The following is a 27,233-nucleotide window of genomic DNA, read 5'->3' as shown; positions in this document are numbered from 1 at the left end:
ATTCATATAACATGCTCAAATTGAAAAACTATAGAAATGGCAAAGAATACACGACTTTTATGAAATAACCAAAAATGTAAATACTGAGTGATAGAGAAAATTAAGGTATTAATTTTTCAGTTTTGATAATGTCTCTATGGTTATTGTTAAAGTTCTGACATTTAAGGATACATATTGAAATTTTTATGAATGAAATATGATATCTTGGATTTGTTTCAAAATAATATAGGGAGTGGATGGGAGAGTGAAAAGTCTAGAATTCACCGTGGATTCATGGCTGTTGGGGCAAGATATGGGTATGTGTTCATTATATTGTTCTGCCTACTTTTGTACGTGTTCAAGCCACCATTAAATAATTATTAAATAGTAAAAACACTTGGAAAATAGTTATTAAAAACTGAATGTAGAGACTTCCCTGGTGGTCCTGGGGTAAAACTCTGTGCTCCCAATGCAGGGGCCCCGGTTCGATCCTGGTCAAGGAATATGTCCCACGTGCCACAACTAAGAGTTTGCATGCTGAGACTAAAGATCTGCATGCTGCAACTAAGACCCAATGCAGCCAGATAAGTAAATAAATATTTTTAAAACAAAACAATGTAGATTTATATTATTTTAAATAAACATACAACGTATAAACGTAATAAGTAAGTGTTAGTCGCCCAGTCGTGCCCGAGTCTTTGCAATCCCATGGACTGCAGCCCACCAGACTCTTCTGTTGATGAGATTTTCCAGGCAAGGATACTAGAGTGGGTTGCTATTTCCTTCTCCAGGGGATCTTCCCGACCCAGGGATCAAACCCAGGTCTTCTGCACTGCAGGCAGATTCTTTACCGACTGAGCTACAAGGGAAGCCTTATAAACGTAATATGTTTTATCTGAAACCTATGGAAATAATAATAAAGACCAAGAACCATGGAGTGGTAAGGAGGAAGTTAAATTGCATTAAAGAATTTGTTTTAAATAGGGATAACTCAAAAGATACCTCTTAATTCTGACTCTGTCAGAACATACTATTACAACTAATAAACCAAGAAAAATTGGTAAACCTTACTACTCTAAAACTAAAATCACAAGAAAGCACCACAGTAAGAAGTTTTCATAGGAAATTAGAACCAGAGCTTTAAAAAACAGGTAACTCTTGTATTACTTAAACTTACTCAGAATATATAAAAAGAAGGTGCATGAGTTATCCATTGTTGCTTAAGACACTGCCTCAAAACTTAGTAATTGCAAACAACAAACTTTATTATCTCACAGTTTCTGATGGTTAGAAACCTAGGAGTAGCTTACCTGGATGGTTCTGGGTCAGGATATCTCACCAGGCTATACTCAAGGTGTTGGCAAGGGCTGTAGTCACCTTGAGGTTCAGCTGGAGGGGCGTCTATTACCAAGCTCATTCACACGGCTTTTGGTGGACCCCAGAAGATCTACTTCCAAGTTCACTCGTGATGGCTTCTCCATGGGATTGTCTCATGACATAGCAGCTGAATTCTCCCAATAGGAGAACCTGAGAGAGTGTACAACATGGAAGATACATTATTTTAAGAACCTAATCTTGGAAATAACTTTCCATGGCTACTTCCATGTCTGATTCAATAGAAATAAGTCTATAAATTCAATCCACATTCAAGAAATGGAGATTGCACAGGAGCAAGAATACCAGAAGTGTGGTCATCTTATAATTTGCCTACCATGGAAGGCAATCCATTCAATTCAATTTATTAGACTGACACCAAAACTGAAAAGAACAATACAAGAAAATTTTGGATTTGCAAATATCCAAAATATTTCAGACAGAATCCATAGCATATTAAAAGAATAATATACCATGGCCAACTGAGGAGTATTCTAGAAATTCAAGATTTCATATTAGAAAGTATATTAATAACAACCACCATATGAATACAACAAAAAATAATTTGATAATTTTACATGTGCTGAAAAAAAATTTGATATAATTAAACACCTGTTGTTGATGAAAACAAACTGCCCAACAGCATAGTAATGTAAGGTTATAATTAGGGTAGGCTAAATTGCTGTAACAAATGTATCCAAATGATAATGCCTATATTACAATAAAAACGTATAATTTATGTAAGTCATAGCATATGATGGATGTTCTTGATCTGCTTCTCCACACCATTACTAATTCAGAGGAAAAGTAAGTTATGAGCAGTTATTAGTTGCTGTTAGAAAAATAGAGAAATTAAGTAAAGTTGCAATTTACAAAATTAATATGCAAACATGGGTCATGTTTTTATATACTAATAACAAACTATCAGAAAGAGACATTTTTAAAAAAAAATCTCATTTACAATCCCCTCAAAAAGAATAAACTATCTGTAAATAAATTTAACCAAGGATCTGAAAGACCTGTACACTGGAAATCAGACATTAATGAAAAATATTGAAGACACTAACAAATGGAAAGATATTCCATGCTCATGGATTGGAAGGATTACTATTAACAAAATGCCCAAACTCCTCAAAGCTATGTAAAGATTCAATACAATTCCTATGAAAATTTCAATGGCATTTTTCATTAAAATAGAACAATCCTAAAATTTGTGTAAAACCACTGAAGACCCCAAATATTCCAAGCAATCTTAGGAAAGGACACAGGTGGAAGCATCACGCTCCCTGGTTTCCAACTATAATCATCAAAACAGTATGGCATTGGTGTAAAAACAGACAAGCAGATCAGTGAAGCATACAAACACAGTGGAATGTTATCGCCATAAAAATGAAGGCAGTGTTGCCATAATCATCAAAACAGTATGGCATTGGTGTAAAAACAGACAAACAGATCAGTGAAACATACAAACACAGTGGAATGTTATCGCCATAAAAATGAAGGCAGTGTTGCCATAATCATCAAAACAGTATGGCATTGGTGTAAAAACAGACAAACAGATCAGTGAAACATACAAACACAGTGGAATGTTATCGCCATAAAAATGAAGGCAGTGTTGCCATCTGTGACAAAAGATGGACTTCAAGGGCATTTTATTAAGTGAAGTAAGTCAGACTGAGAAAAACAAATACGTATCATTTCACTTCTGCTGCTGCTGCTGCTGCTAAGTCGCTTCAGTCGTGTCCGACTCTGTGCGACCCCATAGACGGAAGCCCACCAGGCTCCCCCGTCCCTGGGATTCTCCAGGCAAGAACACTGGAGTGGGGTGCCATTTCCTTCTCCAATACTTCTACTTCTAACCAAAAATAAAACAAACTCACAGGTACACGGAAGCTATTGGTAGCTCCCAGAATGAGGAGAAGTGGGGTGGGGGTGGGGGACAAAAATGGATGAAGGAGTCAAAAGGTACAACTTTCAGTTTCAAAATAAGTAAGTCATAGTGATATAATGTACAGCATGGTGACTGTAGTTAATAATACTATATTGTGTTTGAAAGTGGCTAAAGAGCAACTCTTAAAAGTTGTCCTCACAAGAAAAAAAATTGTAACTAATTTATGGTGACAGATGTTGACTAGACAAAAATTTTTTTTAAGCTATGGGCGCAGGGTTAAACTAGTTCTGCCTGATATTAAAACATTAAAATTGCACATGTATTCATTTCCTATTGCTTCTATAAAGAATTATCACAAACTCAAACAACACAGATTTGTTTTACCTCTGGAGGTCAGAAGTCTGAAGTGGACCTTCCTGGGTTAAAATCAAGGTGGGGGCAGATCTGTGTTCCTCTCTAGAGGTTCTAGGGAGAATTCATTTCCTTAGCTTTTCCACCTTCTAAAGGCCATCGCTTTCCTTGGCTCCTGGTCCCCTGCTTCTATCTTCAAAGCCAACAATGTTGCATCTCTCTAATCATTTTTCTGTAGTCACATTTATCTCTTACTCTGAACACAGACGGAAGAGTTTCTCTAATTTCAAGGACATTTGGGGTTGGATTTTGCCCATTCAGATGATCTAAGAAAAATCTCAAGGTCCTTACCATTTTCATGTTGGCAAAATCCCTTTTATGGTGACATACTCATAGGTACCAGAGAAGGCAATGGCACCCCACTCCACTACTCTTGCCTGGAAAATCCCATGGACAGAGGAGCCTGGGAGGCTGCAGTCCATGGGGTCGCTAAGAGTCGGACACAACTGAGCGACTTCACTTTCACTTTTCACTTTTATGCATTGGAGGAGGAAATGGCAACCCAGTCCAGTGTTCTTGCCTGGAGAATCCCAGGGACGGGGGAGCCTGGTGGGCTGCCGTATGGGGTCGCACAGAGTCGGGCACGACTGACGCGACTTAGCAGCAGCAGCAGCACTCATAGGTACCAGGGGACAGGATGTGGCCATCTGGGAGACAGCATTATTTTGCCTACCATAGCATAATTCTAGGGCTTCCCTGGTGGATCAGAGGTAAAAGATTCTGCCTGCAATGCAGGAGACACAGGTTCAGTCCCTGGGAGGAAGATCCCCTGGAGGAGGGCACAGCAACCCACTCTGGTATCCCTGCCTGAAAATTCCCATGGATAGAGGAGCCTGGTGGGTTACCGTCCATGGGGTCACAAAGAGTCAGACACGACTGAAGTGACTAAGCATGAGTTTAATTCTAATTCATGTATAAACAGAGAAATAAAGTGTGATAGAAAATATCACAGTAATATTCTAGAAAGGCTGATAGTAGACTACAATAGACATAAGGGGTTATTTTGTTATTATAAATGTCAGTTTGAATCAGTGGGGAAATGATTGCTTATTTAATAGTTATTATTAAGATAACTGAATTACAGTTGGAAATTAGTTAAATTGGATACCAACCTCACATACTACAACAAAATTAATTCCAGATGGATCAAAGATTTAAATGTAAAAAGAGTTAAACCATAAAAACTAATACAAACTATGGAGGAAATCTTTATATTCTTATATTTTTATCATCAAAAGTTGATTCCAACTGCACATCTGATACTAACTGTTATTGTTATAACTCATCCTTTAGGCATATCAAGTGTAAGCCAGCAAAATTTGTGTGGGTAGATCCCTCTCTTCTTTCCACCTTTCCCTAGCAAATATTCTGGGAACTGAGGCATTTTTTTCCTGAATTAAGTTTGCTTCACTGTGACATCATTCCTTCTTCCTTTACCCGATACTCCCAACTTGACCCATAACCCAAACTACATTCTTTTCCCATTGGAACTTAGTTTTCCCCCAAAATGGTATTTTAACCACACAAAAGGAGCCTTCAAACTAAAGACTAATTTTTAAAATTCCTTAAACGTTATTGCAAAATCACTTGGCAAAGTGTCTGAGAATGATTGCAGACTGTTACCCTACCTGCCTTAGTTTTCAGAGATGCTGTATAGTATGAATGATTGGAAAGTGAGACTTCCTGCCGTAGGCACGTTTGTTTTCAAAACCTATTTTCTAGAATGATTGTTGACGCCTTGGTATCTATTCTTTTCCTTTGCTTATTAGATACCCTGCTTTAGAATATGACTCAGCAAAGTAGTACAGCTGCCATCTGCCTTTCACCCTTGATCTGGTTCATCCTCGAATCTTCATCTACCAGGAAATGTAATCGTTAAAATCAAAGTCCTGGAACTCAGGTCAAGAAAAACACATTTCCCGCAGGTTGTAGGCTTTATACCAGGGCAACCCATACATTTTGGTTTTTGGCTTTATTTTTTGTATCATTCACATTAGACATTTTTTTTTTTTTTTTTGGTAACTGTCAAGCAAGTGACACTTGTTGCCTATCACCAGGAGTAGGAGTCCAAACACTTCTGCCAACTGCATCTTGGTATCAGAGTCACTATGGAACACCTCATTACTCACACAGAGAAGAGCAGAACAAGGAAGGTCAGCTTTGGTAATGGGCACTTGTCCCCCATGGCCAGAGGACCCCTGCAGGCAACCACCATAGAGTGACCAACCTACAGGCACTTCTCCTGTGCCTAGAATGAAGGATTCTGCCCCCTCCCCACAGAGACAAATATAGTAGTGGTGCCCTCTGATACATGCTTAAACATGGCATCACCAACTCAATGGACATGAGTTTGAGCAAGATTCAGGAGGTAGTAATGGACAAGGAAGCCTGGTGTGCTGCAGTCCATGGGGTCGCAAAGACTCAGGCACAACTGAGCAACTGAACTGAACTGAACTAAACAGAATAAAGGTCCAAAACAGGGAAAGATATTCCGACACAAGGTGACAAGCCCAGCACAGGCTGTGAGGATTCCTCATGTCTTGGTAAAGAAGAGTTCCGGGCCTAAGGCTCATTTTTATGTGGCCAAGTAGGAGTCAAAAGACTGCATACATGAGGCTATCTTTCCAGAAGTGGCCCTGTAACCAGTGACGACTTCCTCCTTCTCTGGGAATGGTCCCATCCACAGACCATGTCTATTCATAAGGCTCCACTTTTCTCGCTATAGGCATAAGTTGATAGCTGATCTAAGATGCATAAGCAGTACATACAGTAAAAAGAAAACCTGACTGCAGTATTGAGAGAGAATTTCATGCAGAAGGTAGATTTTAGCTGCATCTGTACTTAGGGAAGGAGGTAGACAGAGGGAGGGGTGGGATAAGAGAGACTAGAGTGACCAAAGATGTAGTGACGAAAAAGTTCAATGAGCTATTTAGAGAAACAATGAGTAAATCAGTACGGGTAATCATACAGGAGAATTTGAATTATGAAGTAAGGGAATTAAAGTAAAAAAAAAAAAAAAGATAGGCCCATCTTGTCCTGTTGAGAAACGAGAGTTAAGTGCTCATACTTTACTTACACTGGAGAAGAGCTAAGAGGGTATCTGTGTATATGGAGAATTGTCAATTAAAAGACCTCAAGCTTCCAAAAAACAAAACAAAACAAAAAAAGAATAAGGAAAGAAAAAGAGAAAAATAGGCCCACCTTATATATAATTTTGACTATTAGGCTAATGAACTCACCTATTATAGAGAATAGAAAATTATTTTAACAATTCAGATTGGCAAAGAATAAGTATTGTAGGACTATTTATCAGTAGCCTTGAACTGGGTAAATTGAAAGGAAAATAAGTTAAAAGTAAGAAATCATGTATGTGTAGTAGGTCTTTATTGTGATAATAGTAGAAGTTAGAAGATCTACATGAGAACTTGCCTGGGGATATCTCATTGACCCTCACTGTCTCTTTGATTTTAGTGAACAAACAGAAGGATTTCTCTTATCACATTGAAGAAACTATGCATTTGATTTCAGACTGAAAAGAGAATTAGAAGTAACAATACAGGTAACCTTTAGCATATGTCTTAGTGCTTTTCTCATTTTCTCTTTTTCGGGGGGAAAGCCCTTGCTGGTATTTTGGGTGTTATTTCTGTTGTTTCAACACATTAGGTGGGGAACTGTTGCAGTTTTCACTTTGTCAATTCCATTGACCAAGAAACTATGTATTGCATTTCAGCTGATGCCTTCCATATTTGTATAGATCCCAAACCCCATAGTTCAGCAATGAGCCAAAAATATGCCATATGTGCAAGCTAAAGGTCATTCCCTTGAAATGCCTCATACTAAACGGAATTTTATTTCTTGCCAAAAATATTGTGGGCGTCTGTCACAGTGTTTATCTTCTTTCCATCAACAGCAGCAGCGGCAGCAGCATCATAATACTTCACTTTCAACCTTGGATGACATCAGCAACTCTCTAGCATGCTTCTATGGATTTTCACCATATGCCTGGAAACTCAAGGCCACTGTTTCCACATTCCCCACCTCTTCGTCATCACAGATCAAGATTCACTTTCTTTGGAAACTCTGCCTGGTTAACCCTGCCTGCTAGCAAAAACACTGACTTAACCTTCATTGACTTAACAATAAAATTTTGTACTTGCAAATGTCTATTTCTTTTGCATTGGTTGGTTTCTGTCTTTTCCATTAGGTCACAAACTCTTTATGAGCTGTGAGTGTTCAAAAATGTCTCCTGACTGACCAGCTCCTATTCTTTGATAATATATGAACTTATCTTATTCTCATAACTTTTTTTTCTTGCATTGCTTTCATGGATTAATGTAATCAGAACACCTTCTGGCATTCTGAAAACACTAACAATGCTGAGGAAATGATTACTTTTTAAACATTTATTTTCTCTGTTCTCATGCTATAGTCCCCAAAGCAGACATAATTTTCTTACTGCTGATGTTGTCAATCATGAAAACACTGGTATACCACAATATTGCTTCTCTTTTTAAGTTTCAATTTTTGGCCATGAGGCATGTAGGATCTTAGATCTTCGACCAGGGATCAAGCCCATATCCTCTGCTTTGGAAGGCGAAGCTCTAACCATTAGACCAGCAGAGAAGTCCCCAAATGCCCGTGTGAAAAGGAGTTCATCAAGGCTGTATATTGTCACCCTGTTTATTTAACTTATATGCAGAGTACATCATGAGAAACGCTGGACTGGAAGAAACACAAACTGGAATCAAGATTGCCGGGAGAAATATCAATAACCTCAGATATGCAGATGACACCACCCTTATGGCAGAAAGTGAAGAGGAACTCAAAAGCCTCTTGATGAAAGTGAAAGTGGAGAGTGAAAAAGTTGGCTTAAAGCTCAGCATTCAGAAAACGAAGATCATGGCATCCGGTCCCATCACTTCATGGGAAATAGGTGGGGAAACAGTGGAAACAGTGTCAGACTTGATTTTTCTGGGCTCCAAAATCACTACAGATGGTGACTGCAGCCATGAAATTAAAAGATGCTTACTCCTTGGAAGAAAAGTTATGACCAACCTAGATAGCATATTCAAAAGCAGAGACATTACTTTGTCAACAAAGGTTCATCTAGTCAAGGCTATGGTTTTTCCTGTGGTCATGGATGGATGTGAGAGTTGGCCTGTGAAGAAGGCTGAGTGCCGAAGAATTGATGCTTTTGAACTGTGGTGTTGGAGAAGACTCTTGAGAGTCCCTTGGACTGCAAAGAGATCCAACCAGTCCATTCTGAAGGAGATCAGTCCTGGGTGTTCTTTGGAAGGAATGATGCTAAAGCTGAAACTCCAGTATTTTGGCCACCTCATGCGAAAGAGTTGACTCATTGGAAAAGACTCTGATGCTGGGAGGGATTGGGGCGGGAGGAGAAGGGGACGACAGAGGATGAGATGGCTGGATGGCATCACTGACTCGATGGACGTAAGTCTGGGTGAACTCTGGGAGTTGGTGATGGACAGGGAGGCCTGGCGTGCTGCGATTCATGGGGTCGCAAAGAGTCGGACACGACTGAGTGACTGATCTGATCTGATGCCAAGAGAACTTATTAAAAGGAAGAAATACATCCTCCCCACTTCTCTCATTGCTTTGAGGAAGGATTTTTTTTCCAAGTACTTCTGGTTTGTTGGCATACCCCTTACTTTTCATGGTGGATATACAGTGAGTTACACAATTTGATGAGTCTGGGAGAGGAATTAGACATGTAGAAATCAGCGTCTTTTTTTTTTTTTTTTCATTCTCTTCCTCTGGGAGCCAGCAATGCTTCTCTATGCCAGATGATTTAGAGGACAGCCTACAGAGGAGCAGCAGTGGCCTGGGGCTGGCTAGATCAGTCTTTCCAAGTATTAAGTATTAGCATTAAGCCGCCCTTTTAAGGCTCAGTGGTAAAGAATCCACCTGCAATGCAGGAAATGCAGGTTTGATCTCTGGGTCAGGAAGATTCCCCAAAGAAGGAAATGGCTACCCACTCCAGTATTCTTGCCTGAAAAACCCCATGGACAGAGGAACCTGGTGGGCTACAGTCCAAAGTATTGCAAAGAATTGGACACAAATGAGCAACTAACAAGCAAGTTTCTGACTGACATCTAGACTCTCAGTTTCCATCTTACTTATTCTTCGTCATAGAGTAGTCAAGAGTAGTCAGGAAAGGAGTGTGTGTGTTTATATATACACCCTCCAACCTCAAAGTGCTATCAGACATTTGGCTGGGATTTGCAGACATTAGTAAGTTCTCCAGGCAATGCTGCTCTTTGATTGTGGGCATGGCAGACATCCATTTCCTCTCTGAAAGCCTATGCTAGGGTTCACATTCACCATGGCCACTGTAATCCCCTACACTTCTGTCTCTGATAAACTTCCAAGTTCCTCTCGTTCCTCTCATTCAACTTCCATGTGGCTTAAAGCCGCAAACCAATCTCAAGGAACACATGGCATCCCATAATGATCCATCAATGCCTTCCTTCATCAAGGCCGAGCCATTTCCCAGCCCATCAGATTCCATGTCCCTTTTCAAATAACAACCCAGCACACAATGTGATCTTACCGTGATACTTATCTCCTGCTTTCACTAAGAACAGTCTAATTTATGTCCACTAAATTACATTTTTTATAGCCTTTTTTTTTTTAAGGAGCTCCCAGCAAGTGGGATTATCACAGTGGAGTGGTTTTTATGCCTCAAAGGAAAGGAGTCTTCTAGTCTAACTCTAAGAGGACACTTTGGAACTTCTTTGTGTATTGACAGTATCTCTACCAATCCAGAGATCAGAAATGTAAAGACTCTTTTCTAATAAACTAGTTTGATCCCTGGGTTGGGAAGATTCCCTGGAGCAGAAATGGCAATCCACTCCAGTATTCTTGCCTGGAAAATTCTATGGACAACAGAGCCTGGTGGGCTGCAGGCCATGGGGTCGTAAAGAGTTGGACAATACTGACCACGCACAGCAGAGCCTAATTTAAATCATATACGAGTATGACCAACAGCAGTCTCAGTATGGAACATTACAAGCTCAGTACCCTATTTCCGAGTGACCTAAACAGTTTTAAAAACAAGTGGGAAAAGCAGACAGACATGAAAGCCTCCTTTCACTAGTTCTCTCCTTGCATTTCCCACCCATACCCACCTAGTGTCCAGACCTTTTTTATTCTATGCCCAGATCTGGCTGATGTATATGGAAATAAAATCTCCCAACTTTTACTCACTAAGACCAATTGAGCTTATTATATGATCTCAGCTCTTGTTCCAAGAAAACCAAGATCAATCTCAAAAAGCAGTCTTCTCAACTTGGCAGACACTTGTGTGGGAAAGTCTTTAAACAAAAACAAATTTGTTGATGTACTGGGACAAGAAACTCAGAGGACAGATAAAATGTTCCATGAGCCAACTCTGCCCTCAGCTTCAGCATTCATACTTTTCTCAGCCAACAGTCCCTGTTCCACTCTATAGATGAAGCCAACTCACCAGCTTATCATGATTAGGTCAAATGCCTTTACCAAAAGACCAAAGGAACACCAAGACTATCAGAAAGAGAATCTCCCACTGCAGAAATCCCGGGCTGTAGTACATAAAGAAAACGTCTAATCAACAAAAGGAATGAAGAAAGGTATTGACAACAAATGATACAGTGAGATGGTTTCTGTGCTTCCAGTCTATGTCAAACAATTAATTTCCCCTGGCCACACTTCCCTCTCCCCAAAGGTACATAGAGAGTGTTCCTTCTTCTGTCTTTGTTACAGTGAGTGACAACGTAACAAAACTTACTCAGTTCTGATTCAAAATAGAAATACAAATAAAGATTAGGGTTCCCCAAGGAAGGAAATTGCTTTTCCTTTCCCAAGCAACAAGTGAAGGAGACAGGGAGACAAGAGTTCTGGAGAATATCAAAATAGCTGCAGTTTCCTGGGCAAAGGAAAACTGTATTGTTTAGGGATAGCCCCATGCTAAGGAAAGAGATACTGTTAAGAAAACTGATCTTATAAAGGACCAAGGCAGTCAGAAACCAGAGTAAACCCTTTTACACCCAGTGGAAAACACTGGAGGCTCTTGGCAACCTAGTGGATTAATTTATTCTTCAGAACATAATGAGACTTCTAGAATTTGTACCTGTGTGCCTCTTTTCCCTCTGTGGTTTCTTGGAGAATGGGAGCTTAAAAATGGCACATGGGAGCCAGAACAGAAGATGAAAGTAGGTCATTAATCCCAAGCACAGTGCTATATATTTTCTGTGCCTTGAGTTTTCTTGGGTGGTTTTTCTCAAGAGTTAATAAGAGTAGAACCCAACAAATAGCCACTAAGATGCTCAGACTTGCTTGCCTACCTGCCCTACATTCTAAGCAAGACAGTTCTTTTCTTCCTCAGAAGTCCCTGTTTCTATTGATGGAAATCAGTAATAAAAATTAATATCAAGTCCAAAGTCACTCTATCCAAGTAGAAAACTTTATTTCCTAGGGGGCTCAAGTGCTTCCTAACGACCAGTTCTAAGATTCACAATTCTGATCAGTATGTAGCTAATAGGATAGATTTGTCTTCTAAATGGGCTTCTCTGGTAGCTCAGCTGATAAAGAATCTGCCTGCAATGCAGGAGACCCTGGTTCAATTCCTGGGTAGGGAAGATCCCCTGGAGAAGGGATAGGCTACCCATGCCAGTATTCTTGGGCTTCCCTGGTGGCTCAGATGGTAAAGAAATCTGCCTGCAATGCAGGCGACCTGGGTTCGATCCCCGGGTTGGGAAGATCCCCTGGAGGAGGGCATGGCCACACATTCCAGTATTCTTGCCTGGAGAATCCCTATGGACAGAGGAGCCTGACGGGGTGCAATCCATGGGGCTGCAAATTGTTAAATACGACTCAATAACTAAGCACAGCAGAGCACAGAAACTAACCCACCAGCCACTCCTGGTGGCTCAGAAGGTAAAGAATTTGCCTGCAGTGCAGGAGACCTGGGTTCAAACCCTGGGTCGGGAAGATCCCCTGGAGAAGGGATCTTCTAAAGATCAATGTCTGTGTTTAAATCAAGAATAGGTCCAGAACCTTCCCTGGTGGTCCAGTGACTAGGACTCTGTGCTCCCAATACAGAGGGGCTAGGGTCCAGCCTTGGTCAGGGAACTAGATCCCACATCCTGCAGTGAAGATCTTCATGTGCCACAACTAAGCCAAATAAATAAATATTTTTAAAAATGGGATTTCACATTAAAAAAAAAAAAGAATAGGTCCAACCAATAGTGGAAGGATTAGAACATGCAATTTAATATTCCATCAATATAAGCCAGGGTCATTATGTCAGTGCTACAAAGAAATGATGTTAACTATTTAGGTGATCACCGTTAATGCAGGTCCTGATGTGATGACAGGCATCATTGTTGTCCTAATGATTCATGCCATTCCTCTGAGTCAAGACACAAAGCTATTGTCCATTCATGCCTGACAAAAGTAGGAGAACCCAAAAGATTGGTATTATTTCCTGGTTCTCAGATAACAGTAATACTCTTTGTTTTCTGTGAATAAATGAGTCTCTCCAAAGAGAAACTCATCTAGTGTAATTTGTTCCCTTGTGTCTTTTCACGAAATAGGGTCTAAATGCACCCTGTGGAGCTTGCAGCCCAGAACTTGCATTTTCATAATAATAGCATGCTTCAGCTCATTGACAACAACAAATTGTTAATTGTGGGATAATTTCTCTTGTATTTTATAGAACTCAAACATTATAATTAATAATAATGTGTCAATATTGGTTCATAATGTAACAAATGTACCTCACTAATGCAACATACTAAAATAGAGAAAGACAGAATTGATGGGGGAGGAGAGGGCATTTATAGGAACCCTCTCTACTTTGTATCTACATATTTCTATAAATCTAAAACTATTCTAAAAATTTAAGCCTATTTTTTAAATAGGCAATTTTCTGAACAGATGACTCATTAAAAAAGATATACAGATAGTAAGTAAGTATATCAACAGATGTTCAACATCATTTGTCATTGGAGAGCTGCAAATTAAAACAATAAATATTTACCACACATGTACCTATTAAAATGGTTAAAATCCAGATAGTTGAAAATGCCAATTCTAGAGAAAATGTAGAGCAACAGGAACACTCACACATTCATTGCTAGTAGAAATGTCAAATGGCATAACCAGTTAGGAAGACAATTTGGTTATTGATTATGAAGTATTATCTTATCATTCAGAGATCTTGCTCCTTGATTTTTACTGAACTTATTTAAAAACTTTTGTCCACACAAAAACCTGCATCTGAATGCTTATAGTAACTCGATTCATAGTTGCCCAAACCGGAAATTACCAAGATATCCTTCAATGGGTGAATGAGTTAATAAGCTAGTACACCCACACACTGTAATATTATTCATTGATAAAAAGGGATGAGATACCAAGTTGCCAAAGGTATTGATGAACTTTATATATTCCTAAGTGGAAGAAGGCATTTTGAATAAGGTTATATATTTTATAAATCCAATTATATGACATTCTGAAAAGGTAAAACTATGAAAACAGTAAAAAAAAAAAAAAAAAAATCCCTTGTTGCTGCCAGGTCACAACATCAGGCGTTTCCTGGATAAAATCTGAAACTGGCTGTAGCATGACTAGAGAGCAGATGAATAGTACATCTGACCATAGAACAGCTCATATCTCTCTCCTGGTCATTCCCCTGTTGCAGGAATTTTATGACAAAATTATATACAATATACAATAGAATAAACATTAATTACTCATACATTAAGTTGAAGTTTTCTGGATCACAATTAGAAACTTGGCAGAAGAACATGTCTTACAACTTTTCTGCTTCTAGATTTGATTCTTTATACTAGAACTGAAATACTCAGAGCTGAAATAACTAAAAATGAAGAAAAGTAATTTAAAAGAAAATATATAAAGGATATTGTCAATTTAGCACCATAAAATATAAATTATACAGGAAATACTGTATGGTTTAAGATTAATATCAGGGCTTTGGGCTTTAACTCTTAAGGCTAACAATTTTTTTGCTAGATATTTCCAAAATATAAATTAGACAGATAATGTATAATGATTGTATTTATATTCTAGGAGAGTGAGAGTATTCATGGATATGGAAAAAATCTCTTCCCTTTCCAAGAAGATAATTTTATGTATTTAAAGAAAAGTTTCAGGTAATGGACAAAGTTCCAGAGTTAAAATGTAAATATGGAGAACTTCCGATTTAAAATGGTACATAGCACCTAATTAGGTCTTTCCCAGTTTCTCATAAAAATAACTTTGAAGACAATCCTAGTTTAAGGAAATATACTTTGGAAGTACAAAATTACTCAAAGATAAATGTATAAAGATATTCACTGGTGTGTTCTTTGTTTAAAAATAATTAGAAGTCACCTAAATGTTCATCAAAAACTACATATTAAAATAAGCTATGACCCATGGACTGCAGCCTACCAGGCTCTTCCATCCATGGGATTTTCCAGGCAAGAGTACTGGAGTGGGGTGCCATTGCCTTCTCTGATGTAATACCAATGAATGGATTAATTTGTGACTTTTATAAATGTTGAAATCAGTATATATTGACCTGAGAAAAATGCTCATTACATAACAGAATTTTCTAAATGTTGGAATAGAATCTATAGTATGTTCCCTTTTAAAAATTAATAATCACAAAATATGTATATACTGTGATAAAGCAAAGAAAAATTCTAAATATTTGCCAAAATTATAGTGTACTTTCACTTTATTTTTTACTTATTCATTTACTTTTAACAGCTTTATTAGATAAAACTTCCATGCCATAAAACCTACCCATCCAAAGTGCATCATCCAATGACTTTCTATTTTTGTGAAGTTGAGTAAAAATCACCTTAATCTAATTTTAGAACATTTTGTCACCCCCTCAAAAAAAGCCTCATACCCATTAGCAGTCACTCCCTGTTTCCCCTCTCCCAACTGACCTACGCAAACACTAATACACGTTCCATCTCTATGGATTTCTGTATTCTGGACATTTCATAAATATGGAATCATACAATACATTTTTTTGTATCTGTTCCTTTCACTTTGAATAATGTTTTCAAGGTTCATCCATGTTGTCCCATGTATCAGTACTTTATTCCTCTTCCATTGTATGGATACATCATGTTTTGCTTACCCATTTGTGCGTTAATGACCATTTCAGTTGTTTCTACGTTTTGGTCTTGATGAATAATGCTGTTATGAACATTTGAGCTCATTTTTGTATAGATTTCATTACTTTGGGGGTAGATAACCAGGAATGGAATTGCTGGGTCATATAGTTGGGACGGGGGAGCCTGGTGGGCTGCTGTCTATGGGATCGCACAGAGTTGGACACGACTGAAGTGACTTAGCAGCAGCAGCAGCATAGTTACTCTACGCTTAAATTTTGAGGAATGCCCAAGTTGTTAACCATGGCAGCCACTACAAGAATTTTACAGCAGTGTATGAGGATTCCAATTCCTCTATTACTTGTCTACACTGTTATTGTTCTTTTTTTTTTTTTTATCATAACCATCCTAGTGAATATAAAGTGGTATCTCACACTTTTATTTCCATGTCTCTGGTGAGACATGGAAAAAATACTAAGTATTTTTTCATGTGCCTATTGGCCATTTGTGTATCACTGGAGAAATGTATATTAAATAATTTGCCCATGTTTAATTAGGTTGCCCTTTATTGATAATTTGTGATCAGATCAGATCAGATCAGTCGCTCAGTCGTGTCCGACTCTTTGTGACCCCATGAATCGCAGCACACCAGGCCTCCCTGTCCATCACCAACTCCGGGAGTTCACTCAGACTCATGTCCATCGAGCCAGTGATGCCATCCAGCCATCTCATCCTCTTTCGTCCCCTTTTCCTCCTGCCCCCAATCCCTCCCAGCATCAGAGTCTTTTCCAATGAGTCAACTCTTCGCATGAGGTGGCCAAAGTACTGGAGTTTCAGCTTTAGCATCATTCCTGCCAAAGAACACCCAGGACTGATCTCCTTCAGAATGGACTGGTTGATCTCCTTGCAGTCCAAGGGACTCTCAAGAGTCTTCTCCAACACCACAGTTCAAAAGCATCAATTCTTCAGCACTCAGCCTTCTTCACAGTCCAACTCTCACATCCATACATGACCACAGGAAAAACCATAGCCTTGACTAGACGAACCTTTGTTGGCAAAGTAATGTCTCTGCTTTTGAATATGCTATCTAGGTTGGTCATAACTTTCCTTCCAAGGAGTAAGCGTCTTTTAATTTCATGGCTGCAGTCACCATCTGTAGTGATTTTGGAACCCAGAAAAATAAAGTCTGACACTGTTTCCACTGTTTCCCCATCTATTTCCCATGAAGGGGTGGGACCGGATGCCATGATCTTTGTTTTCTGAATGTTGAGCTTTAAGCCAACTTTTTCACTCTCCACCTTCACTTTCATCAAGAGGCTTTTGAGTTCCTCTTCACTTTCTGCCATAAGGGTGGTGTCATCTGCATAGCTTTTTTTATATATTCTGGATACTGAATATATATGATTTGCAGATATTTTCTCCAGTTCTGTGCATTCTTTTCACTTTTTTTTGATGGTGTTCCTCTGCAGTACAAATATTTTTAAATTCTATTAAGGTCCAATTAAGCTTTACTTTTCTTTTCCCACTTGTGCTTTTAGTGTCATAACTAAGAAATCATTGCATAATCCAAAGTTATGAAGACTTCCTAATGTGTTTTCCTCTAAAAGCGTTGTGATTTTACCTTATACCTTTAGGTGTCTAATTCAGTTAATTGTTGTTTGCAGTGTAAGATGGGAGTCCAACATTCTTCTTTCACATGTGAATATCCAGTTGTTGCAGCACCACTTGTTAAAAAGACTACTCTTCGCAGTGAATAGTCGGCACTCTTGTCAAAAATCAGTTGATCACATGTTTAAAGCTTTATTCCTGGATTCTATATTTCTATCTTCATGCCAGTACTATACTGTTTTGATTCTGTAGCTTTGTAAAAAGTTTTAAAGTCAGGAAGAGTGAGTCTTCCCATTTTGCTATTCATTTTTAAGATTGTTTTGGCTATTCAAGTTCCGTTGCATTTCCATATGCATTTTAAGATCAGCTTGTCAATTTCTGCACCCCTCAAAAAGCACTGGAATTTTGATGAGGATTGCATTTAAATTATAAATTAAAATGTTGTGATTTAGAAAGCGAATTCTACCAAGCCAACTATGTGAAGATATTATTTAGTATTTCAACAGGAAAATGTATGTTCTGATCTAAACCAAGATAGATAAAACTCAGAAACCTCAGCTTCAACCTTGACAATTGCCCAAGCTCTTGACTCTAGGCACTCCTGCTTTTTGAACTTGAACTTCGTTTTAGTTTCACTGGGTCGACCTACTCTCAACAGATGACTTGCCTCACTTCTTTAGTTCTTCTTGTTCCTGTTTTACTCAGTGTTTATCTCCGCACCTCTGCACCTAGCTTAAGGAGGAATTGAATTGATGCTGATTTAAGGAGAGATACTTTGGCTACCTCATGCGAAGAGTTGATTCATTGGAAAAGACTCTGATGCTGGGAGGGATTGGGGGCAGGAGGAGAAGGGGACGACAGAGGATGAGATGGCTGGATGGCATCACTGACTCGATGGACATGAGTCTGAGTGAACTCCGGGAGTTGGTTGATGGACAGGGAGGCCTGGCGTGCTGCAATTCATGGGGTTACAAAGAGTCGGACACGACTGAGAGACTGAACTGAACTGAACTGAAGGATGGGAAGGAGATCTCAGTGAAGGAAGAAATCCTGGCCACCTGCTCCAGGGCTGCCCTCACCAAAGTAACAGTTTTCCTTTCAACTTTTTAGTGTATTTTTCTCTTTAGGAAAATACTGATACAACAGCTTCTCATCTGCAGGATCACTTGAACAGTCTTGGGGATGCAAGCAAGCCAGGGAGGCCCCTTCATCAGAGAGAATCATACTTTAGCTCTAATAACCCCCAAGCAGCATAAGAACTCACATAGAAAATGCCTTCCTGGTGCCATTAAGAGATTTTTAAGAAACAACCTAAATGTCTATCAATGGCTGAATGGATAAGGAAGATGTGATGTGTATATACAATGGAACATCATTCAGTCATTAAAAACAAAAAAAAAGGTGACAACATGGATGGAACTTGAGGACACAATGCTAAGTGAAATAAACCAGACAGAGAAAACTAAACACTTTGTGGTATCGCTTAAATATGGTTCTTCTTTTTCAGCCCAACTTTTTAATAGAAAAGTTGTTGCCAGGTGTTGTGAGGAAGGGAAAAACAGGGGAAAAACAGATTTTCAGCTATAAGATGAAAAGGTTCTGAGGATCTGATGTACAACATGGTGACTACTGTTCGTAACATTGCCTCATATAATTGAAATTTACTAAGAAAGTAGAACTTAAATGTTCTCACCAAAATATGTGTGGTGACGAATGTGTTAGCTGGATGGACGGAATCCTTTCACAATGCGTGTCTATATCAAATCATCGCAAAGTACACCTTAAATATCTCACAATTTTATTTGTCAATATAAAAAGCTGGCCAAAAAAAAAAAAAAAAAAAACTTTCTATTAGTGTGGAATGAAGCAATGGGGTGAGACAAGCACACTCTCGCCCTGGAGTGTTTCCTTGAAAAGCACCCATTGTGCCCAAACCAGGGGATACTTACTCTATGACTGTAGGAGACTATTTTTTAAAGGGCTCTCTTCTACATGAGAGAAAATCCAGATGCCAGACAGCCCCCTGACACCAGAAGGTCTGTGTCACCATTGCTACTTGGATGGGCACAGCCAAGCCCTGGAAGATGGCCTGGTTGGAGTCAGGTACCGGCCAGAGAAAGGCGCTTCAGCATGTACATTGCGGCTTCTGTGAGGACCTGCCCATGTGAACCCAGGCCACTGACCTCAGAACTCTCCTGGGAAAAGCAGGAATTGCAGGGACCCAAGCACAAAGATCACGTGAGTACAGCTGCAGCCCTGTTGAGAAGGTGCTGGAGACTAAAAGGCTTCATTCCTTTAGAGCAATGAGCCTCTCCTCTAATCTTATCTGTGTCCCCAAAGTGTGATCACTGGGTCCTTGATTCATACAAGTAAGGGGAACAGTTTTGGAGAGCAAGCCGCCTTGGCCCTGAGAATCATTTCTTACTTGTGCAGTTGAGGACGGTTTATTATGGGTCTGTTTAGTGTCACAGTCAAGGGAGGGGAGGCATAAAACGCTGATCCAAGAAGCCATCTTGCTCTGTGGAGTGATGAAGTACATTTTTGTGTGCTGAGGCACTCTTATGGGTTAGCTTTCTGTGCAGAGCAAGCCCAAGGAGGCAGGTACAGGAATAGAAGGGTTCGCTGAGAGATTATTAGCGAAACCAGAGGCTTATCTGGCTCTGTGTCTCGGGGGAGACACACAAAGAGAGAGAATCAATCCACTTCAAGAAGAAGAAAGGGATGGCGCCTTATCCCTAATTTGATATATCACTCATATGGTGGGTGGGAAAGTTCTTTCAAGTCCTTTTGGCCTGGGCAGTAAATTATTCAAGTTTCTGTTTTGTAGCGGTCATTGAGCTGTGAGTCATACAGTGACTCACAGAGTCATCATCGATGTATATTTTGGGGTGCTCCCTGGGTTCTTGGGTTCACGCTGATAAGGAGAGCCAGCCTTTGTTGTGACTGAATCTTTTTCCGAATTACGTGTCTTCTGTGTTTTCTTAGCTGTCACGGCCATCCTGATGGTGTCATGGCACCCAGAATGACAGAAATGTAAAACACTCTCTGAAACTACGCAGACAAGGACGTTATGCCTTTGGGGAATTTTAAAATGTACACCCACATGTCGGGGCTCACTAACTGTATTTGTAAAATCATTTTTATTTTTATCTTGCTTTAGCAAAAGGAAGTATGCTGACATTTTCTTTATGAAAAGTCCACTAATTCTGCTGCTCAGTAGCTACATGATCCCAGACATACCTCTTAGCTCCAAGGGCCTCGGTTTCCCCCATTGACTGTCTTTTTCTTTGATTCTATAGTAACATGGCATTGGCTTTCAAATGACATACAAAAAGTACCAGAAGACACATATCTCTTTTAAAGGGCCATGGCTTCCGCAACCCAGGTTATGCCCACTGAGGGTTTCTCTATGCACAGCTGACTATTTAAGTTGGGTTTATAGGAGATTCACATAATATGCTGGCACTAGCAAGAAATGGACAACTGGAAACATACAGCCCCACTCAAATACAATCATCCATTCAACAAACATTTATCCGACACCGACTACTGACTTTCTTCCAACAAATTTCGTTTTCTTACATTTAGGAAAATTGGTTAATATTGCCCATTGAAAAATCCCTGTCTGGCACACCTACCCAACGTCAATTCCCCTATTATCTTATCCATGGTTTCCCTGGTGGCTCAGCAGTAGAGAATCTACCTCCCCATGTAGGAAACACAAGTTCAATCCCTGGGTTGGGAAGATCCCCTGGAGAAGAAAATGGCAACCAACTCCAGGATTATTTCCCAGGAAATCACATGGACAGAGGAGTCAGGCAAGCTACAGTCCATGGGGTCACAAAGGTTTGGACACAACTTAGCGACTAAACAACAACATCCTTTTTACTTAAATCCAGATTTTTGAAGAGTCAGCCATGTGCTCAGCTCCAGGGAAGCTACTCATATTCCGACGCATTTAGTGTGTCCACATGACACAGATCTGGCTAGTAAATTATAATCAGAAGCCTGATAATGTCTTGTCTTAGATAATTTTGTGTGTTTCCTCATATTCTTCCAGTGTCACCTGTGACCCCCACCGCAGACCCTCAGCCACACCATACTGTGTGACATTCTACTGTCTGAATCCTGCACCCAGTCTCTGGCTCCTCCTCTACTTTCAAGCTTGGAGGAAGGATGTTTTAGGGTATGATGCTAGTTCCCCTAATAGCTGTTGAAAAGACCTGTTAACAAAACCCAGAAATGTGAAGAAGTTAACACCAAGGAGAGAGCTTAAACCCATAAGAGACAGGAAATGGGAGAAAACCAGAAGATAAATTCCCTTTCCATTCCTTCATCTACTGAACTATCCTAGGGCATGGATTTTCTGTATTGCCTCTCTGGCACCATCTTCCATGGCCAAGAGGGGAGAGTCGTTCAAACAACAGTTGTGTCTCTCAATGCTCTGTGCAGACACTGACAGGCCTCCATCTTTTACAAAAGAAAGTGGAGGGCAGGTTGGACATCACTTTCAGAGAAACACCAAAAGTCTGTACCTTTATTCCATACAAATTTAACAGGTATACTCTTTGATACTTGAGATATTTCTTTATTGCTCAATGTTCTTTCAGAATTAGCTCAAAGTCCCCCACATACCTACCAGATTGACAAGAAGTCTATGATCACATTCTCAGGGCTTCCTCATCTCACCTGAACTGTCTCAGAGCCATGTCCTGAGGAGAAGTCTGCCATTTTCCATAAATCATCAACCAGGTCCACAAGGACCTTAACTTTCCCCATTGTCCTACTCCTTTGTAGTATGTATAAAACTTTTTGCTGTGTTCTGAAAAGAGGTAAACGCTAAGACTGTCTCCATCTATTTGCTGTTCTAGTTTAGTAAAGGCATATTTCCCACAAGAAGGTAAAATGTTGTCAGTTACTTCATTATGTAGGACAAGGATTGGCCAACTAGAGCTACGAACCAAATCCATCCTGCTACCTTCCTTGGTAAATAACAATTTTTTTGGAAATGGTCATACCCATTTATATATTGTTTATGGTTACTTTAGGGGCTTCAGATGGTGAAGACTCTGTCTGCAATGCAGGAGACCCAAGTTTGATCCTTGGATTCAGAAAATCCCCTGGAGAAGGAAATGGCAACCCACACAGAGGAGCCTGGCAAGCTACAGTTCATGGGGTAACAAAGAGTCAGGCACAACTGAGCAGCTAACACTTTCACTTTCATGGTTACTTTAACTGTTCAACAATTTAAACAGTTGTAACAGAGACTATACACCCCCACAAAGTCTAAGATATTTATTACCTGGTCCTTTACAGAAGAAGCAAAAGTCATGCCCTGATCTAGGATATAAGTTATCCCAAGGACGTTAATCCCTTCTTCCTAACCAATTACAGGTCATTCAAAATTTTACTAGGCCAGAGATGCTTGGCAAGATTCTTCCATCTCACTGACTCAAGTGTAATGGAGTCTTAACTTTTCTAATTTACCCTCCATTACAGAACTTGACCACATTCTCAGTAACCAAACCTCCTCCCTTGGAATCTAAACAAGACTGCTGCTGCTGCTAAGTTGCTTCAGTCATGTCCGACTCAGCAACCCCATGGTCTGCAGCCTACCAGGCTCCTCTGTCCGTGGGATTTTCCAGGCAAAAGTACTGGAGTGGGGTGCCATTGCCTTCTCCACTAAACAGGACTGGATCTACTTAAAATGAGTTCTCCAACAGCCTCCCATTCTGGGCCAATATAATTGTCATAAACCTTCTTACTTATCTGGGCAGGCTCTTGGCATTCTGACTCAACTCTATGGAAATTATGGGAGATCAATAGCTTACTAACCTCCCCTTCTTGACCCAGGGCATAGGCCTACCTATCTTCTCAATAATCACAGCAGCTAGACCAGTAGAGACATCTACCAACTTGGTTTTAGGGTATGCTTTAAATGTGATGGTCCTTCATGCTGCACATGCTTTCTCCTTACTGAAATACACACTTCTTAGCAAATAGGCCTACTGCATATGAAATCCTATTTTCTCCCTCATATATTTCTAGGTGTCATTGCAGCACTGTAAAATTCTGTTATTTTTCTTCTACTACCAAAAACAGAAAATCCATGACTGTTTAACATCTGTTCATAAACTGTCTATGCCATACACAGATTTATTAGATACTCCTTTAGAAAACCCAGATTCAAGATTGTTTGCTAATGGGTCATATCTTAACACTGATACAGCAAAATATTAGGTGAAACTATCACTCCTTACCAGAAGCAAAGTCTCCTCAGATGGAAAAGCATGGTGCACTCACTAGAGCTTGACAGCTGCTGCTGCTGCTGCTGCTAAGTTACATCAGTCCTGTCCAACTCTGTGCGACCCCATAGACGGCAGCCCACCAGGCTTCCCCGTCCCTGGGATTCTCCAGGCAAGAACACTGGAGTGAGTTGCCATTTCCTTCTCCAATGCATGAAAGTGAAAAGTGAAAGTGAAGTCACTCAGTCGTGTCCGACTCTTAGTGACCCCATGGACTGCAGCCCACCAGGCCCCTCCGTCCAAGGGATTTTCCAGGCAAGAGTACTGGAGTGGGGTGCCATTGCCTTCTCTGTGAAAGCTAGCTAGAAACAAAAGGAAAGTTTCCACTGCCAGTAGCTATGCTTTCAGATAGTGCATGACTCTGGAAAACTTTATAAATAAGAGCTCTTAACCCTCAACCGGAACCCCAATTCAGAATGATTAACAAACTAAAGAGCTTCTGTGTGCTCTAATGCTTCTGAAGGAGATGGCTATATAAAGGTAGGGGCTCATAGAAAAAGAGATTACATGGAGACCAAGGTAAATCCCTGCTACTTTTTATACCAGACAACCGCACCACTAAGATTCCAGCCTTAATGCGGAACTGAGAGACTAAATCTTGGGGAGGAGGGTGTTCAAAGAGGCTTTGTATAGAACATCAGTCATTGCGTCCAGAGTCAGAAGAGGATACTGGGAGAAATCCAGTAATGAACTGCACAAAGATAATCTCTGGCACTCTGAGAGTGGCTGCATAGAAGTACCAGGCCACCTCAAATGGAAACTTGCAAAAATTTTACCTGTTGTAGTTCAGAAAATGCAGGAGAGAATTCAACAATGTCAATCCACAGAATTCCTTGCCTGGAAGGTTCATGAAATCTGGCAGATGCTGGATCAGAATAGAGCCGCTTTAGATATAACATTGGCCTCGTGAAGGTAAACATGTACTATTTTAGGGGGAAAATGTTAGATCTCTATAGACCTCTCTAGAATCTGTAATATTTCAAAAAAATTAGAAAGCAAATAATCATGAAGGTAGCTAATCTGGCTAATTATCTAGTTTCCTGGGCCCTTCAGATTGGGGCTAGGCTCTCTTCTCTTTGTTTAACTTGGGTGCCCTTGGCTCCTGGCTGAGAAGTGCTCCATATTGCAATGTTTAGAGGTGTGATTGTCATTTCTTAAATGCTGCTATATAACTATTATCAAATGATTATTCTATGTGTCTTGTGACGTCCGTTACATGATCCATCAAAAAGAACAAGGAAACCCACAGGCATGATGAGTAAAACAACAATTCTCAGACTGGTCCAATGCCTTGATACTAATGGTCTACCTTGTAGATTAGACTGAACAATGACCACAAAGTGAGATACTGAGAAGCAACACAATTTACAGCCACACAGCTTACTACCTACATCAACATAATTTTACTGTTCCCCAATATTCATTAGGGCTTCCCAGGTAGCTCAGTGGTAAAGAATCTGCCTGCCAATGCAGGAGACACAGGTGGGTTCAATCTCTAGGTTGGGAAGATCCCCTGGAGAAGGAAATGGTTACCTGTTCCAGTATTCTTGCCTGGAAAATCCCATGGACAGAGGAGCCTGGTGGGCTATCGTCCATGGGGTCACAAAAGAGTCAGACGACTTAGCGACTAAACAACAGTAGTCATTAACATGGCTTTAATATTTTGAGAGACTCTTGCTTAGGAACATAAATGTTGCAAATAAACTGTATTGTTCATTTTAAGAACACCCCTGTTGTTGTTCAGTCGATAAGTTGCATCCGACTCTTTGAGACCCCATGGACTGTAGCATGCCAGGCTTCCCTGTCCTTCACCATTTCCTGGAGTTTGCTCAAACTCATGGACATTGATTTGGTGATGCCATCCAACCATCTCATTCTCTGTTGCCCCTTTCTCCTCATGCCCTCAATCTTTCCCAGCATCAGGGTCTTTTCCAATAAGTCAGCTGAAATTACTTAAATTAATATCAGATGGTTCAATTCTTCAATAGGTAGCATCAAGCAGTAGTTTATCTCTAAGACTCATTGAATCTCCAGCTATAAAATCCTTGCTTTATTATAGTTTCTGGTTCTAGATTATTATATCATGATCCTTACCAAACCCTACTCAAGCCCTGAGACTAAAAGACCTGCCTTAAACTAGACTCCAAAACCTCATAAATATCCCCACTTTGCCCTCTGAGGGCAGTCTACTCTGAGCTGCCACGTAAGACTCTCTCAAGGTCGTGTTCTCCCTTACTGCAACAGGAATAAACTCAGCTTTGTTTTGGTGCTATTTTTGAGAAGTCATGGTTTAACAAGGGTCGCTTAGGGAAGGTGCTTGGTTTTAGTATATAGAAATGACAGCAAACAGTATAAGAACCACCCACAATGCAATGTAGACCAATGGAAATAAGAATGCCCTCTTATTTGCTTTCATCAAAATCCTAACTGCAGTGACAGATTCTATTTTCTTCCCTTCTGACTCAGGTGGTAAAGAATCTGCCTGTAATGGAGACCCAGGTTCAGTCCCTGGATTGGGAAGATCCCCTGGAGAAGGGAATGGCTACCCATTCCAGTATTCTTACCTGGAGAATTCCATGGACAGAGGAGCCTAGGAAGCTACAGTCCACAGAGTCTCAAAGAGTCAGACATGACTGAGCAATTGACACTTTTACTTTAATCAAAATCCAAACTGAAGTGACAGATTTTATTTTCTTGGGCTCCAAAATCATTGCAGACAGTGACCACAGCCATGAAATTAAAAGACACTGGCTCTTTGAAAGGAAATCTATGACAAACCTAGATAACATATTAAAAAGCAGAGACATCACTTTGCCAACAAAGGTCCGTATAGTCAAAGCTATGTTTTTTCCAGTAGTCATGTACGGATGTGAGACTCAGATAATAAAAAAGGCTGAGTGCTGAAGAACTGATGCTTTCAAACTGTGGTGCTGGAGAAGACTCTTCAGAGCCCCTGGGCCTGCAAGGAGATTGAACAAGTCAATCCTAAAGAAAATCAACCCTGAATATTCATTGGAAGGACCGATGCTGAAGCTCCAATACTTTGGCCACCTGATGTGAAGAGCCAACTCATTGGAAAAGACCCTGATGCTGGGAAAGATTGAAGGCAGGAGGAGAAGGGGACAACAGAGGATGAGATGGTTGGATGGCATCACCAACTCAGTGGATATGAATTTGAGCAAACACCAGGAGATAGTGGAGGACAGAGGACCTGTCATGCAGACCCATGGGATCGCAAAGAATTGGACATGACTTAGCGACTGAACCACAGCAACAAACTATTTTAAACATCTGGAATGGCGCTGAGCCCAAGGAACAGGCTAAGTATTTCTACCTACAGACCACGGGGGAACCAGGCTTCAGAAGCAATGAAGTAGATGGTCATTAAAATGTATGCCTTTCTAGAAGGATAAGGACCAGAATGTTCATTGGAATTTTAAACCTTATCCTGTGCTCATTTAAATGCTGGAAACTTGGAATCTTGTTTTGAAGCTAGGTTTAGGGCAATTCAGGAAGAGGCCCAAGAGAACTCTC

General features: G+C 40.1%; 1 long non-coding RNA gene across 2 annotated transcripts in view; it reads right to left on the bottom strand.

The window, feature by feature from the left end:
• Nucleotides 1–27,233, bottom strand: part of LOC138985403 (uncharacterized) — a 68,865-nt gene that overhangs the window by 20,237 nt on the left and 21,395 nt on the right. For both annotated transcript variants that reach the window (XR_011462455.1, XR_011462456.1), the window contains exon 2: nucleotides 1,290–1,506. This is a non-coding gene — a long non-coding RNA (uncharacterized lncRNA). The remainder of the gene's footprint in view (nucleotides 1–1,289; nucleotides 1,507–27,233) is intronic.

Source organism: Bos mutus, chromosome 24, assembly GCF_027580195.1.
Source record: "Bos mutus isolate GX-2022 chromosome 24, NWIPB_WYAK_1.1, whole genome shotgun sequence".
Classification (NCBI taxonomy): Eukaryota; Metazoa; Chordata; class Mammalia; order Artiodactyla; family Bovidae; genus Bos; species Bos mutus.
The sequence above is the reverse complement of the archived record's forward strand: the minus strand, read 5'-3'. Positions and strand labels throughout refer to the sequence as shown.